Raw genomic sequence first — 16,609 nt, 5'->3', positions numbered from 1 at the left:
CTGCCTCCCTTCCTGGCCCGCTGATGGGGGTATAGGTTAAGGACTCAGAGGGAGACATCTCTGCAGGTCTGCAGGTCACTGGTTCCTGAGTTCGGCCGGTCCAGAAGGGAGTTGGCAGCCGAGGGCGAATGGGGCCTGCAGCCTGGAGGTGGGAGGCTGGGGAGACAGATAGGGGGTTCCTGAAGCAGCCTGTGGGGATGCCTGGGGAGGGGGCGCACTCTGAAAAGGGTCGAGGATGGACTATGAGGGAACACCCACACTTAAGGGCCAGGTCCTGGGGATGCTGCAAGAGAGACTGGAAAGGCGTAGCTGGAGGGGAGGAAGATGGAGGAGGCTGCAAACCCGGGAGGAACAATTCCCCAGGTTGCAGGGGGCGGGCAGTGAACGACCCACATATCGGGGATTGAAGTTCCTCCGATCGCTTCACAGGGGTGCTGGGGGCCAGCTAGTGTGCTTGTCACTCCTAGGCTCTGCAGGACCTGCCCAGAGAGAGATAAGGAGGTATTTTCTTGGCTTGAATTAGGGGTGGCAAAGGCGGTCCCTTCTTCTTCTGTCTGAGAGCTGGCTGCCGGCCAGCAGTCAGGGCAGACCGGCCACCCACACAGGCATCGCCAGTAGGAAGCCTGGATCCGCCGGCTTTTCTAGGCATTTCTAGGGGAAGCTCAAGGTCAGGAGGAGGGCAGGAGAGGGGCTGTCCTCAGGGCCTGGAGGCAGGCAAAGCTGGGAGGCGGGTGAGGGCTGTGCCCACCTGGAGGCAGGTAGTTCCAGGGCAGTGGGGCTGGGGGAGGGATGCCCTGGTCGCAGCTGCTGGCAGCTGTTTTAGGGCGTGCTGGCCACAGACTGGCAGGCCCAGGAGCTCAGAGCCAGTTGTGCCCTGTGCCTAGCCTTTGTCCTGGCTGAGGCTGGTGGTTCCCATGCAGGCTATCTCTGTCATCATCTGGGACTGGGACCTCCCCTCCGCCCCGGCTCTCAGGAGCTTGGAAGTCAAGGGGCAGCTGACTGAGGTCTGGTTCCGGGTGGCTGCCTTGTGGCCTTGGTGTTGCTTTAGCCAACCCCTGCGGTTGTGTGTGCGTGTGCGTGTGTGTAGGGGGGTGGGAGGACAGAGGTAGACATTTCTCTGGTGTTAAGGCTTCAGGCATGACTTCCCCAATGGATGAGCGGGCGAAGAATCCTTGTGCCATGCAGGAGACACAGGAGACGCGGGTTCGATCTCTGGGTCGGGAAGATCCCCTGGAGGAGGACATGGCAACCCACTCCAGTGTTCTTGCCTGGAGAATCCCGTGGGCAGAGGAGCCACTACTGTTCATGGGATCACAAAGAGTCAGACACAGGCTGAGTGACTAAGCAAGCAGTACAAGGCTTCAGGCAAGGTGCCAAGGGGTGAGGAACTAACCTACCCTATAGCCTGGCCCAGGAGAGGGCGTGGCCAAGCCGTGTCTCTAAGCTTCTGGCGGCTGGACTGAGCTTGCTGGAGGGGTGTGTGTTATCCTCCTGTTTTGAGGAGAATGTTGAGGCTCAGAGAGGGTAAGCAACTTGCCTGTGATCACAGAGTAAGATGCAGAGGCCAAACGGCAACACAGGCGTGATACCCAGAGCCATCCTTCTTGTACTCCCTGGCCCCCTAGGGCACCTGGAAACTCAGACAGAGAAGCTGCTTCTTTGGGCCTTGAGGGCCCTGGAGTCGGAGGTGTTGGCAATGGAAAGTCCACCGTCTGCGCCCTCAGGTGGGTGCTTCTGCTGAAAGCCTGCTGATGGGTCAGAGTGCAGTATTTGGGCTTCTTGCAGAGGAGTTAGCCTCCTTAGGGGCAAAGGCTGGGTCCTGTTGGCTATCTCATTTGCGAGGAGATGACTCCTGGGAGCGGAGGTCCGTGTGTCGTGCCCAGTGGGACGGTGAAGGAAGACAGAGGGACAGAAGGCTTTCCAGGTCGTGCTCTTGGCCCCGGCTGTGCTTACTTAGCTGTTGATGAGGAACTTCTTACAGAGCCGACTCTAAAATTAGATCTCTAAAAACTTCTGGGCACCGTTGAATGTTGAAGCCCAAGGGAGCCCCATAAACCTTTCAAGCTGGAAGCCTGCAGGGACCTGTGGCCGCTGAAGCACACGCCAGTCTCACAGACCTGGAGATGTGTAAGTGGGCGGTGGGGATTCTGGTGGGTCACGGGGCAGGCATGGCTTTGCTGAAAATGTTTTCTCAGCTGCTGCAAGCTGAAGCCAGAAGATTCTCAAGTGTCACCCGTGGTGAGGCTGTGTCTTGGTAATGCTGTGATGTGGCTACGCTGTGATCCTGGAGGTTGTGACCCCCTGAGTGAGACCTGCAAAGTTTGGTGGGTGTGGACGCTCGAGCCAGGACAGACTGGCTGCTGGTCTTTACCGGCCAGTTTCGCTTTCGGTCTTGTTCCCCATCACTTGCTAACCTGGCCAGGTCCGGCTCACCTCAGTGGGCACCTGGCACTCCTTGCCCTCTGGGCCAGCCTCCTGCATGCCTTGGCTCTCCAGAGTCCTGGTGGGGGCAGTGCGTGGTCCTGCCTTGTCTTCTTCCTCTTTAATTCTTCCAGGGGACCATGCAGGAAGCAGGCCCTTCTCTTGCTGATAATGATCACCTCTCACAGCATCATGCGGAGGTATCACCTTCAGGGGGTCTCTGTGCCTTTGTTCTCTGTCTTACCCTTTGGAGAGAGGTTGGTTGGGGTCACGGTGGAGGCAGGAAGATGTCTGTGAGGAGGCTGACCCCAGCGCCCTGGGCAGGTCACCTCCAGCGCTCCCATAAGCGGAGCCTCTGTTCTGAGCTCCCGTCATTTGAGTCCAGGCTTTGAAGCTACTGAACATTTGGGCATCTGCCCTGCCTCTGGTCCAGGGCGAGCTTCCTCACCTTCTGTGGGCCACACCCTGGGGGCTCTCTGATTACCTGAGGGGTGCTATAGAGGCTGCCTGTTTCTCCATCCACCTGCTGGGCCCACCTTCGGTGCCCTTGGGAGGGGAAGTGTGATTGAGGGCTCTCAGTGTCGGGGGAGCTCTGATCCTAGCACCCGCCGGGCACTGTGTCCTCACCTCAAGTCCAGACTGATGTACTTTATTTATTTTTTAATATTTATTTTCACTTATTTATTTGGCTTTACTGGTTCTTTGTTGTAGCATGTGGGATCTAGTTCCCTGAGGAACTCCCTTGCCTCAGGAGTATGGAGTCTTAGCCTCTGGACCACCAGGGGAGTCCTGCACTTTATCGTGTGTCTGTGATCTGAGATTAGCTTGAAGCCATGGAGGCCCAGACCGGGAGGGGTGTGTGTGTCCTCCGTGGGGTGGTGAGCACTGTTTCTGGGTGAATCTGCCACACAGAGCGAGGGGTATTCCTGTGTCATTCCAGGTGGATGTGAAGACACTTAATGAGCATCAAGTAATATATAGCTATTAGTACATTAATTGTGGAGAAGGACATGGCAACCCACTCCAGTATTCTTGCCTGGAGAATCCTGTGGACAGAGGAGCCTGAAGGGCTGCTGTCTATAGAGTCACACAGAGTTGGACACGACTGAAGCGACTTAGCATGCATGCATGCATTAGAGAAGGAAATAGCAACCCACTCCAGTATTCTTGCCTGGAGAATCCCAGGGACAGAGGAACCTGGTAGGCTGCCTTCTATGGGGTTGCACAGAGTTGGACACGACTGAAATGACTTAGCAGCGGCAGCAGCGGCGGCAGTATGTTAATTGAGGACTTCCCAAGTGGCACTAGTGGTAAGAACCTGCCTGCCAGTGCAGGAGATGTAAGAGACACAGGTTTGACCCCTGGGTCGGCAAGATCCCTGGAGGAGGGCATGGCAACCCACTCCAATACTCTTGCCTGGAGAAGCCCATGGACAGAGGCGCCTGGCGGGCTACAGCTCATGGGGTCGCAAAGAGTAGAAAATGACTCAATGGACTTAGCATGCATGCACATAAATTCAGTGGTTGGTGCAGGGCTCGGTGAGCCCCACACAACTCACACGTTTCTAATGTCTGTAGGAAGCGGACCTGGCATTTAATGGACACTGACCGTGTTGGCAGTGCTGTGTGGGTCTCGGGGTCAGTACTGTCCCAAGCTGTCCGGTGAGGACCCAGAGCTTCAGAGACCACGTGACTGGCCAAGGTCCCCAGCACAGGCTCCCTGCAGCCTCTCCAGTCTGCCCCCTTGCGAAGGCTTGTCACCTGGGGCGCGGACGTAGGACACTGGCATGGCCCCTCCCTGGACTCGGCTGTGTCTTGAGGTATGCAGGGGCAGGTGGGGGCTCTCTCTCTTGTTTCTCTGGACCCATTCATAGCAGACCTCCTCAGGGGGCTGGACCATCCACACAGGAGAAGCTGGACCATCCACATGGCCTCTGACCATAGCCGGCATGGTCATGGTGGGACCCTCGCAGACACCGTCACGAGGGTTTTGGGCATCCTGGCTGCCCTGCCAGTGCCCCTGCTCTGGGTTGGCAGCTGCGGTCTCGGCCTCAACCAGGCGTGGCCCCCACCGGGCGTGGCCCGAGGGGTGGGAGGCTCAGGAGAGAATCTGCGGCCCGCAGCCTGCATCTCCCTGGAAGCCTGGCAGCCTCGGGAGGGCCTGGGCACGAGTGAGTCTAGAGAAACAGAAATGTTTTGAAAGCAAACAGTTCAATGGGGAAAGCACACTCGGTCAAGGCCTGGGAAAGTGACAGGTCATGGCACAGAAGTGTCTCGTTGGGGCGAGATGTAAACACAGCTCTGCAGACCCGCAGCTCTGACCCCGAGCTCCCATGAAAATTATTCAGTGTGCAGTCACAGAGGAATGAAGATTCCTGATGGGAAATCGGGAGATGACAGGGACAGAGTATGAGTGTTTCATGCAGTCCTCAGGCGCTGGGGCTGGGACAGCTTCAGAGGCCAAGGGTGGAGCAGAACGTAAGAAGCTCTTAGGGGCTGGACTCAGACAAGAGGTCAGATCTCAACCTACCCACCAACGGCCAAGGTACAGCCCACCTCCAAGCCTCAGTTTCCTGATCTGCAGAATGGGGCGATAACTGTCCCTTGGAGGGCTGGCCCACGGCTAAGAGTGAAGCTGCCCATGGACAGTGTGTCCACAGTGTCAGCCCCGAGGGCCCCTGTGTGTTGTTGTCACTGTCATTGTTCACACCAGTCATGAGATGGCTGCTATTTGGCAGTCAGAGGAGCCTGTGTGTGGCAACGTCCCATTAGCCTGCAAGGGGCTCTTGGTGTGTGTCCACAAGCAGGAAGTCCTCGGTCAGGGCCAGGCAGGGCAGAGAACTTGGTGAGGGGTGCCCTGGGGCGTGGCAGAGGAGTGCAATGGTGGTTGTGACAGCTGGGATGAAGGCTCCAGGAAGACCAAGTTACTGGATAGGGGCAGCATCAGCAAAGGGAAGTGTGGCCTGGGCAGGGGGGACCAGAGAGGGAAGGGGGAGGTAAATATACAGGGCCAATCTTGAAAGACCCCAGAACATGTAGGGTGGATAGGATGGGTCTGGGAGAAAGCTGTCTTCTTGTTCGTTAAGCAGGGACTTTAGACTTTTGGAGATATAACAAAGAGTATGCAAATAATTTGTTGTTTAACTTAGTATTTTACTGTGAGATATTTAGACATGGAAAGGAGCTGGGGAGAGGAATATGGGTATAGAATAAGTTAAAATATGATAATACACACTGCCATTATTGACATTCGTCCATTCTTGGGAATAAATGCTCCTGGTTGCCTTTGGTTGATTTCCAGAGCTCCAATCAGCGTGAGTCTGACAGTTTCTGACGGGGTCTTCATTGCCTTTCAGACGTCCTTACGCTCTCCTTTTCACTGATGTTAGCTCTCATTATGGTTTCTGTAGGAAGAATTTTCTTTAACATTCCTCGCAGTGCAGATCTGCCAGTAAGGAATGATGGATGACCTTGGGCTCTGCATGTCTGAAATTTGTATTTGTTTATTTCGCCTTCATTTGAAAAAGTCATCGAATGAATATTTTATTTTTTGGCTGCGCTGGGTCTTCACTGCTACACACAGGCTTTCTCTAGTTGTGGCGAGCAGAGGCTACTCTCTAGCTGTGGTGCGTGGTCTTCTCATCGAGGCACCTTCTCTAACTGGCGAGCACAGGCTCTGGAGCCCGCTGGCTTTAGCAGGTGTAGAGCCTGGGCTTAGTAGCTGTGTGGCCTGTGGAGTCTTCCTGGACCAGGGATTGAACCCGTGTTCCCTGCATTGGCAGGCGGATTCCTAACCTCTGGACCACCGGGGAAGTCCTCACCTTCATTTTTGAAAGACATTTCACTGGACATAGAATTTTAGGTTGACAATCCTCCCACCCTCAGTATTTAAATATGTAATTTCATTGTCTGCTGTCATTCTAAGTTTTGTCCCTCTGTACATCATATGTCTTTTTCTCTGATGACTTTTAAGACTCTTCTCACCTCTTCTCAGCAATTTATGTTTTGCCTTGGTGTGGTTTTCTTTATATTTATCCTGTTTGGAGTAATTGAACTTCTGGGATCTGTGAGTTAATTTTTTCATAAAATCTGGAAAAAATTTCAGCCACTCTTTCTTTTTAAAAGTTTTTGAATTAAAAAAAAATTATTTATTTGGCTGTTCTGGGCCTTAGCGGCAGCATGCGAGATCTTCAGTTTTTGTTCTGGCATGTGGGATCATTTTTAGTTGTGGTATGCAGGATTTTTCAAAATGTCTGCACCATTCTGTAATCTTACCAGAAACGTATGAGACCTCTAGTTCTTATTCTCTCACTGGCGTTTGGGATTGTCAGTATTTTTTATTTTAGCCATTTTGATAGGTGTGTAAAGCCAGCTCATCATGGTTTTAGCTTGCATTTCCCTAACAGTTAATGATGTTGAGCACCATCTCATCTGAATATTTGCCTTCTGTGTCTTCTTTGGTGAAGTACCTGGTTGGGGTTTTACCCATCTTTTATTTCGCCTTTCTCACTACTGGATTTTACCTTTTTGATATCTTCTGGATAGAAGTTCTTTATTGGATATGAGATTTGCATATTTCTCCTAATCTGCAGCTTGTCTTTGTATTCTTTTACCAGCGTATGTCAAAGAGCAGAAGTTCTTAGTTTTGATGAAGTCTAATTTGCCATCATTTTCTTTTATGCATCTTGCGCTTTGTGCCGTGTCTAAAAGCTCTTTACCTAACCCAGGTGATAAAGATTTTCTTCCATGTTTTCTTTAAAAAGTTAGCTTTGTGCTCTATATTTAGATGTGTAGCCTTTATTTTTTTGGTATAAGATGTATGTTTGCTGGGCTGTGCTGAGTCACTCAGTTGTGTCTGACGCTTTGAGACACCATAGACTGTAGCCCGCCAGGCTCCTCTGTCCATGGGCTTCTCCAGGCAAGAATAATGGAGTGGGTTGCCATGCCCTCCTCCAGGGGCATCTTGCCAACCCAGGGATCAAAGATGTGTGTTTAGATCAGCTAAAAAACTTTTAATTTTTGGCCCATGATGTCCAAATGTTCCAACCTAATTTTCAGGACTATACTTTATCCTTTGAATCACCTGTGCACTTTTGTCAAAAATCTTTTGGCCATTACTGAGAGTCTGTTTGCAGATGCTCTTTTCTGTTCCATGGATATATGTGTCTACCCCTTCACCAGGATCACGCTGTCTTGATTAATGTAGCTTTTTAGAAAATCTAAAAATCAGGTAGAGTTATTCCTCCGATTTTATTTTCTTTCTCAGAATTTTGGCTTTGCTAATTTCTTGGCCTTTCTATTAAGATTTTACAATCGGTTTTGATCTATAACTATAAGAAATCATGCTGGGGTTTTGATTGGAATTGTGTTAAATCCATAGAGCTATGTAGGGAAAATTGACAACTTTGTGAGTCTTCCAATTCATGACCACGTGGTCTCTTGATTTATTTAAGGCTTCTTTGGTTTCTTATATCAGCTTTTATAATGGCACCCCACTCCAGTACTCTTACCTGGAAAATCCCATGGACAGAGGAGCCTGGTAGGCTGCAGTCCATGGGGTCGCTAAGAGTCGGACACGACTGAGCGACTTCACTTTCACTTTTCACTTTCATGCCTTGGAGAAGGAAATGGCAACCCACTCCAGTGTTCTTGCCTGGAGAATCCCAGGGATGGCTGAGCCTGGTGGGCTGCCATCTGTGGGGTCACACAGAGTCGGACACGACTGAAGGGACTTAGCAGCAGCAGCTATTCCCTCCTTCAGGGGATCTTCCCAATCCAGGGGTTGAATCCAGGTCTTCCACATTGCAGGCAGATTCTTTACCGTCTGAGCCACCAGGGCCACTTGCCAGTGCAGGAGGCATAAGAGACTTGGGTTCGATCCCTGGGATGGGAAGATCCCCTGGGATAGGGCAGGGCAACTCACTCCAGTATTCTTGCCTGGAGAAGCCCGTGGAAAGAGAAGCCTGGCGGGGTTGCAAAGAGTCGGACGTGACTGAAGTGAACTAGCAAGCACGCACCCGTGTGCTGAATAGTCTAAAAAGAAGCCTTTTGTGGGTATGATCCTTCCTGCTAGACAATCTAGGGCATAACAGAGGACTTACACTTAATTTGTAGAGAGTGCTGGGCGGGGGGAGGCGTTTCTGCGTGTCTTACTGTGAGCCTGGCGCTGGAAGGCGCTGGGAACACCAGATGGGTGGGACTTGGTCCCTGTCCTCAAGGAGCTCAGATATCCCACCCGGAGTTTGCTCAAACTGCCGTGAGTTGGCAAGGCTTCCCTCTCTCCACCTAAACCATGGGAGGGAACTGGCACTCCTCCTCTCACACTTATTAATACATTTAATTAACCCCAGGCAACATTTGCCAACACTAATTCCAAACTGGGAGTGTGGAGTGAAGTGTTCTGGCAAGTTCTCGGCCACATGAAACTCTAACAGCTTGCTCTGGATGGCCCCTCAATGGGTAGAGTCTGGCCCTTTGGGTTTTCCAGCTGGTGAGGCGCACCTGCCCGCCGCTCCTCACACGGCTCACTGGTTTGCGGGAGAAAACGCTGCTGAAACTCATCCTGTTGGGATTGTCACTGTGCCCTTCCAGGACGTGTCTGCATGTCTCTGTTCTGGCTCTCCTATGCCTGCAGGCTCGGGCCTGGACATCCAACGCTGCAGTGCAGCCTGCTTGAGCTTTTCCAGCCTAAATCCCAGGCAGAAACAGTGCCCTGCCCTCCTGTGCCTGACCGTGAGTGAGCGACAGCTTCCTTCTTGGCGAGGCTCTGCGGTGTGCCTCCTAGCTTGGCTCTGTGTATAAGGAGAGAGGGAAATAGTGCCCACGGTAACCCCTGAATGCTGGCTACTGTTTCATCCCAAACTGAACCATTTCCGACAGTCTTTTAGCTGACTTGACTCAGTTGTTTTGGAATCTGTGCATTCCGTTTGGGCCAAGTCAGAGAGCCCACTGAGTGGCCCTGGGTTCTGCGGAGGCAGCCTTGCTGGCAGGCTTGGAGAGTGCGAAAAAGTGATGGGCAGTATCTGTGAGTGGGGATGAGCCCTCTGGGGGTGGAGAGGAGGGGGTCAGAGGTGACAGGACACATGACGTGGTGGAGAGAGGACCCCACTGTTCTCTGAGAGGTGAGTCCAGCCGTGAGTGGAAGGGCAGTGGGAAGGGAAGGACAAGGCCAGGCCCAGCCGAGGCCTCGCAGGCTGCAGACACGCCTCCACCCACACGTGACACCGAGGTCACCCTGCATCATCCGAGCCTCACCTGGGAGCAGAGACCTGGTACCCACTGGGGCTTCTGCTTGAGATCCAAACCAATGCGAGAATGAGTCTCGAGCTGGAAGTCCACAGAAAGAGTGGAGGCTGACTCCACCGAAGGCTGGTTCAGGCTGAATCAGTACCCAAACCCAGCTCACACTGGTTTGAATGATGAGTGAATGAAGGATTAAACACATAAGGAAGGCCTGGAGGGGAGCAGGACCGGTCTGTCCAGGCACCAGGCACTCAGACAACTCCAGCTGGAGGGGAGGCCAGGGCTGAGCAAGGCTGGCTCCAGCGGCTCCAGCGGTCGTGCAAGACTCCAGTTTTGTAGGGCGCATGTCCTGAAGGTCCGGAAGCCCAGGAGTCCAGCTGAGGCTGGGCCCCAGCCACTGCCAGGGCAGCTGGGGCAGGACAGAAGCTTGTCTGTGCCTCATGGGTGTTTCAGGGCTCATCTCTGGGGCACCATGATCCGGGGTTTGGGCAACACAGGTCCTTGGGAAGGACCACCAAGCCCAACAGTCATCCATTCATTCACTCTTTTCATTTTATCTTTTCACCCAGGCAGCCGAGATTCAGGAAGGTGCTGTGTCAGCAGCTGTGATGGGCAGGCCAGGTCCTCGACTGGCCCTGTGGATTTCATAGCCTGGGGAGGGAGACAGAAAATCCAACAGGCCCTTCCCTCACCGAGTGGCAGGGGGAGCATAGGGGGGCAGGGAGTGCAAGGAGCTGAGAGAGTGAAGAGGAGCATCTGTCCCTGTCTGGTGGTCATCAGGGAGGGCCGCCTGGAAGAAGTGATTCCCAGCTGAGACCTGAAAGGCCGATGGGAACCAGCCGTGTGCAGGGGGAGGGGAGGGTGTTAGAGGTAGAGGGGTCAGCATCTGCCAGGCCTGGAGGGAGGGGAGAGTAGGTTGTTGGAGAGCAGGGAGGAGCCTGGGGTCAGGCTGAGCTTTGGGTCCTGACCCCTCTTCCCAGCCCAGGAGATGGAATTGATCCTGCGGTCCTGCAGCTGACAACCTCTCTCCTGATGCTGTGGCCTTGGGCCTGGGGGAGGCTGTGCTGTGGGGCCTGGGGTGTCAGAAGCAGGGAACCAAGGGGACCCGACTGGGACTGAAATACCTGGTGTGTCCTGGAGGCCGCTTTGGCCAGAGCATCTGCAATCTCTGGACATGGCCCAGCCCTGGCCTGCCTGGAAGAAACGCGGCATGTTTAGAAGGACGAAGGCCGTTGAGATGGCGACAGGTTTCTGGGATTCACATTTGAGAACCCAGAGATGGCAGATGTCCCACCTTAATTCTGGGATTGTGGGGGGAGAGGGGTGATGCCAGCCGGGCACGCATGTGGGCGCCGGCTTCTCCATGGCCGGCTGTTCCTGCCAGCGGCTACAGAAGAAGAGCCACGAGGTTTACCTCCCTGCTGACTCTTGGCTGGGGCTCTGATGATTCGACCTGCCTCCTCTTGGCTGTGCACCACGGTGCAGATGAAAGAGGACGATGCATCAAACGTGAATGAGCGGCACGGCCTGCAAGGGAGTGTGAGGGCTGCAGGTGTCCTGCCCATGTCCTGCCAGCCTCGCAGCCTTGTTGGCTGAGGATCAAACAGTGCAGACGTGGCCGGGGAAGCAGAGCGGTGGGCCAGGGCCTTCTCCATGGGCGCCCCCTGCCTCCACCCCAAACATGAAAGCAAGCTCCAGGAGTGCCAGAAACTGACCACAGATCAATATTTTTCCGTGATAAGCTGCCTGGTGCCAGTGAGGCAAGAAGCCTCTGATGAGCGCAGGTCCTCTGCCAAGCAGGAAGGAGTGGTTTTTACATTTTCACCCTCCTCCGCGTCTCTCTGAAGCTTAAGGCCTGCTGTGTGCCAGGTGGAGGGGAGGAGGCATCAATGTCTATTTGATTGTCCATAGCAGTCAGGGAGCTGCCAGCAGGAAGGCCTGGGACTTGGTGATGCCTGCTGATCCCGGGCTCGATGCTGGGTCAGCCACGCAGCCCATGCGTCTCTCCCGGGCACCTCTGCGGCCAGGCATGTGGCTGGCGTTTGACATTGTGAGCTCAGATCTGCTTTCCTTTGCTAAGGCACTTCGGAGCGCTTCTCCCTGAGCCCGTCTGCTGCACCAGCTCAGGAAGGGGGGATTTGACAGCAGAGGTGATGGGTCTGCGTTTGCAGGTTGGGCGCTGGGAGACAGCATGTGTGGAGGGGGCCGCTGGCAATACCTCTTGGCTGGGGGTCAGCAGCAGAAGGTGGGGGATTGCTTGGCAGGCGGGGCTGGGAGGAAGGAGGGCTGGGCAGGGAGACAGGAGTAGGTCTTGGCCCAGGCTCTGCAGCGTTTGTACTGAGAACTGTGGGGAGGAGCTCCTCTCAAAGGGTGTGGAGGGAGTTGGCAGCATCAGGTAGGTTCTATAGGGCTTTACCGGCAAGGGGTCAGTGGAGGGAGGCTCTGAGGTCCGAATGGGGGCCCCCCGACTCTCTGATCTTCTTCAGGTCAGAGGTCATCTCAGGATGCCCTGGGGAGCTGGATGCAGTTTTGTGTGAATGCAGATCTGGCTCTGTCACTTATTAATGCTGGCAAGTGGCCCAGCAACTTGAGACTGGCTTTCCCCCTTGTAGGACTGTGTAAGGTAAATGGTGACAGTGCTTCCTGGGTGCCAGGCCCTTTGCATATCTCATCTCCTGTGATCAAGTTCATGAACTTACCAAGCCCAGGGACCAGGAATCTGGACTGAATCTGTCTGGCTCTTTCCACAGCACCACGTGGCTGGTGTGTGTGTGTGTGTGTGTGTGTGTGTGTGTGTGTGTGTGTGTGTGTGTGTGTATGTGTGTGAGACCACCCCAGCTCTGTGCTTTGCATATAGTCGGTGCCCAGAAATGTTATCAGGAACCTTCCCCCTCTTTCCCTCCCCAAAGCCTCCCTTTCCTTCACCCTCTATGCTCAGGTCAGCACACACCTGTTGAGGCTTCACCTGTGTGCACGGCTGGGCACCCCTCCGCAGGGCAGCCCCGAAACAGAAGTGGCTCCCCACCTCCTGGCTGCAGCATGGCAGGGTGTGGCCATGTGGTGAGTTCTTGGAATGTGGAAGTGCTGCACCTCATTAGCTGATGTGGTTAACAAGAGGGTGTGCTGGGGCGGGTGGGGGGGTGGCGGGGGAAAGGAGACCATGGGTAAGTGTTAGTTCTGCAGGATGAAGACCTTCGGGAGAACCATTGTGCAATGGTGTGCATGCCCTGCCCGCCCCGGACTGTGCCCTTGAACATGGTTAAGGTGGTACCTTTTGTGTGTGGGTGTGCGTGTGTGTTCAGTTGTGTCCGACTCTTTGCGACCTCGTGGACCTCCTCTGTCCAGGAAATTTTCCAGGCAAGAATACTAGAATGTGTTGCTATTTCCTCCACCAGGGGTTTTCTCATCCCAGGGGTCGAAACTGAGTCTCTTGCGTCTCCTGCATTGGCAGGCAGATTCTTTATCATTGTGCCACCTGGGAAGCCCCTGTATGTTTGCCACGATAAGAACAAACACTTCAGACCGGATGTGCTGTCTCTGTAGAGAGAACTCCAGGAGTGGACCGAGCTCGAGTCCCTGAAGGAGCCTGTAGAAGGTGGCCGGACAGGAAGAGCAGCACTGGATGTGACACGAGTTAAGATGTTGATTGTTCCTGTGTGAGATCACCGAGATTCTGGGCTCTGCTCTGACAGCAGCTAGCATTGCCTCAACTAGTCAAGGGGGCTTCAGAGCAAAAGATGTAAGGCCCCCCTGCCCTCTGGAGTTTACAGGATGGAGGAGATGGTGGACGTAAAGCCTGTAACCCACAGTGGGTGTGCACCTTCAGGGCACAGGGAAGGATGTGGGAGAGCCAGAGGCGGGGAGGGCTCCTCGGGATCAGAGAAAAATTCAGGAAGGACGTGGCCAGGAGGAGGACTCTTCCGAGGCTGTAGAAAAGAAGACAGGTTGCTTGGGAAGGGATCCCCATCTGAGCAAAGACATGAGAGTTGAAATCCAGGCGATGTGTCTGAGGACCTGGGATGAGGGGCCAGGCTGTGCAAGACTGAAGAGTGTGGGCTTGATTCTAGGCGATGGGAGCCACAGAAGGTTAATGAGGGAGAGCATGTTAGATACTCTGTGCTTCATGTGGAGGCTGCCTGGGGCAGGAGGTGTTAGAGTTGGGAGACGAGGAGGGAGGTGGAGGATGGAGGGGAGAAGTTCAAGAGGGTGGGATCCCACGACCTGAGCCAGGAGAGGGGCATTGGGGGAGGGGACCAGCAGTGGGGGAAGCCTCCCTCCCCTCTCGCAGGCAACTGCAACATTGGGGGAGGCAACTGCAAAGTTGGGGGAGGCAACTTTTGTGGCGGTCACATGACTTGCTGATGCTAACCCAGAAATGCTCCCTGCATCTGTCCCATCCTCTCCTCCCTCAGTAGCTCATCCCTGGGCTTTGGAGCTGGTCAGTGTCCTTCCTCCACTGTCCCCAGGGGCATAGTCTTGAAACTCATCTGCATGCCCAGCCATCACCCTATTGTTTGAAAACTTCCCTTGACCCCATAATGTTTATAAGATGGATTGTACTGTTTCTGGGGGTCTAGATCCTGCTGTTCCCACTTTACTCATGGAATGTTGCACCTTTGTGGTGTTCCAGGGCCGCAGGCGACTCTATATGTCTGCACTTGTCCCTTTGTCTGCCAGGAAAGGCTTCAGGTCTCCCCTTCTTTGTCTGGGAGGGTGGATCAACTGGCCTGGTAATGATTAGGGCAGCAATGCCAGAGTAGAGGGCATCATTGCATGTGAGTGGCACAGTGGCATGCCATTTGTAAGGGGTTTGTATGTAGGTAAGTATGTGTGAATGTGTGTGATGTGTATCCCTTGGCATGCCCAGCTTGGCTCCTGGAAGTGCCCTGCAGCTGGACAAGTGTCCTCTGGAGCCCCGTCTGGGCTTCAGCCCCTGGAAACTACCTCATTCCTCCTTGGGCATCTAACCTGCAAGCTGGACCCATGCCCGAGCTCTGGCTGTTGCAGAACACCCAGTTACACCAGGGCCCCGCCCAGTATAAGCCTTTGAGAAATGCATTGAAAAGCACAGCTTATGGACCTGCTGGGCTGGCAGGTGCAAGAATCTGAGCGATTGCAATTTGCAGATTGCAATTTGCACAGGTCGACCCTCCGACAAGCGCGGCACCAGTTATTTCTCGGTGAGCAGCTGCAGCAGTCTTTTGTAGCATAATAACAGGGAGTTTGGGGAGCAAGCTTCTGGAAAGGTTTTGCTGGGCAGCTTTTCCAGCTGGCTTTGTCTTTGCTAGTCGCTGTCACCAGTGGCACTGAGGGGTAGATACTCTGATTCCCTATGAAAAGATGAGGACCTTAGCAGTGAGCCAGGGGCCCTCTGGGGGCTCATGCCACAGCCTGGGCATGGCTGACTTGCAAACGCTTGCCCTTTGGATACTGTGTCTGTCCCTGAGGAGTCAGGGATGAGCGCCTCTCAGAGCCAGGTCTTTGCCTGCCTCTCCCGGCTCAGCCCCAGTCGCTGCTCTCAGACACCTTGTGTTCTAGGCGAGCCTGTGTCCAGGGAGTGCAGAGCAGCCTCTACTCCGTGTCCCTTAGGTCGCGTGGACAGCCAGCATGTGCTAGAGGCTGACTGTGTGCCAGAGCATGCGGACTACAAAAATGGCCCTGGATCCTACCCCTCCGGGTTCACACCTCCTCGCTGGTTACTTTGGGAGCCCTCCCATTCCTGCTCCACTCTTGGCCATGAACTTGCTTCAGCCAATGTAACATTCACAAATGTACTGCAATTAGAAACTTGAGGAGCTTGTACACTGAAATGGTCCTCGCTTCTTCCTGGAACTTTTCCTCCTTGTGAAGAAGCCTGGGCCAACCTCCTGGATAATGAGAGACCCATGGCCCATGTGCACCTGATGCCTTTTTCAGCCAATGGCCAGACCTGTGGGAGAGGCATCCTGGATTATCATGCTAAGTCGCTTCAGTTGTGTCCAGCTCTTTGTAGTCCCATGGACTGTAGCCTGCTAGGCTTGTGTATCCATAGGACTCTACAGGCAAGAATACTGGAGTGGGTTGCCTTGCCCTTCTCCAGGGATTGAACCCACATCTCTTATGTGTCCTGCATTAACTGGTGGATTCTTTACCACTAGTGCCACCTGGGAGGTCCATCAGGTGGGCTGGATCCTCAGCCACTCATCAGCCACCAGCACAGATGCAGGAGCAATTCCAGGAGAGAGTGACTGAAACTGCCCAAAGCACCAGAACCACCCAACTGACCCACAGAATTTGTGAGCTAAACACATGAGTGTTGTTTTAAACCACTAAATGTGAGAGTGTTTTGTTATGCAGCAAGAGCTAACTGATACAAGACGTTGTGTTTTACTCTTGCAGTATCACAAACCACCTCAAACAAATGCCTGAAGAAACCACTTCATCCTGCTTATGGATGTGAGTTGGGGATTTGGACAGAGTGTGGCAGGAATGATGAGTCTCTTCTTGCTGAGGTCTGGGGCCTCAAGGGTTGATGGCCTGGACTATTAAAAGATGTGGGCTGGAGTCACCTGGAGGAGTTTTCACTCACTTCTGGTCGTTGATTTTGTCTGTTAGCTGGCATCTCAGCAGGGACTGTCCATTGGCCTCCCCATGTGGCCTAAGTGTCCCCACAGCATGATGGCTAGCAGGTAGCTAGGCTTTGATGAAGGCTCAGGGTCCAAGGGCGAGTATGCCAGCCAAGAAGGGGGAAGGGAATTGCCTTGTATGATCTTGTCTCAGAATTTACTTAGCATCACTTCTGTTACCCTGGATTGGTCACAGCCCAGTCACAAGCTCTCTGCTCCCCCTGGATTCAAAAGAAGGGAATTACACTCAACTTTATTGGTGGGCTTCCCTGGTGGCTCAGCTGGTAGAGAATCTGCCTGCAATGTGAGAGAGCTGGGTTTGACCCCTGGGTTGGGAAGATC

The 16,609-nt window shown here is 53.9% G+C and overlaps 1 long non-coding RNA gene across 1 annotated transcript in view; it reads left to right on the top strand.

Annotated features, from left to right (window-relative positions):
* Positions 1 to 1,453: 1,453 nt before the first annotated feature.
* The window catches only part of LOC121817639 (uncharacterized), a 33,531-nt gene continuing 18,375 nt past the window's right edge, over positions 1,454 to 16,609 (top strand). The window contains exon 1 of the long non-coding RNA XR_009597997.1: positions 1,454 to 2,127. This is a non-coding gene — a long non-coding RNA (uncharacterized LOC121817639). The remainder of the gene's footprint in view (positions 2,128 to 16,609) is intronic.

This window comes from Ovis aries, chromosome 22 (assembly GCF_016772045.2).
Source record: "Ovis aries strain OAR_USU_Benz2616 breed Rambouillet chromosome 22, ARS-UI_Ramb_v3.0, whole genome shotgun sequence".
In the NCBI taxonomy this organism is placed as follows: domain Eukaryota; kingdom Metazoa; phylum Chordata; class Mammalia; order Artiodactyla; family Bovidae; genus Ovis; species Ovis aries.
Note: the sequence above shows the minus strand (reverse complement) of the source record. Positions and strands in the feature narration are given on the sequence as shown.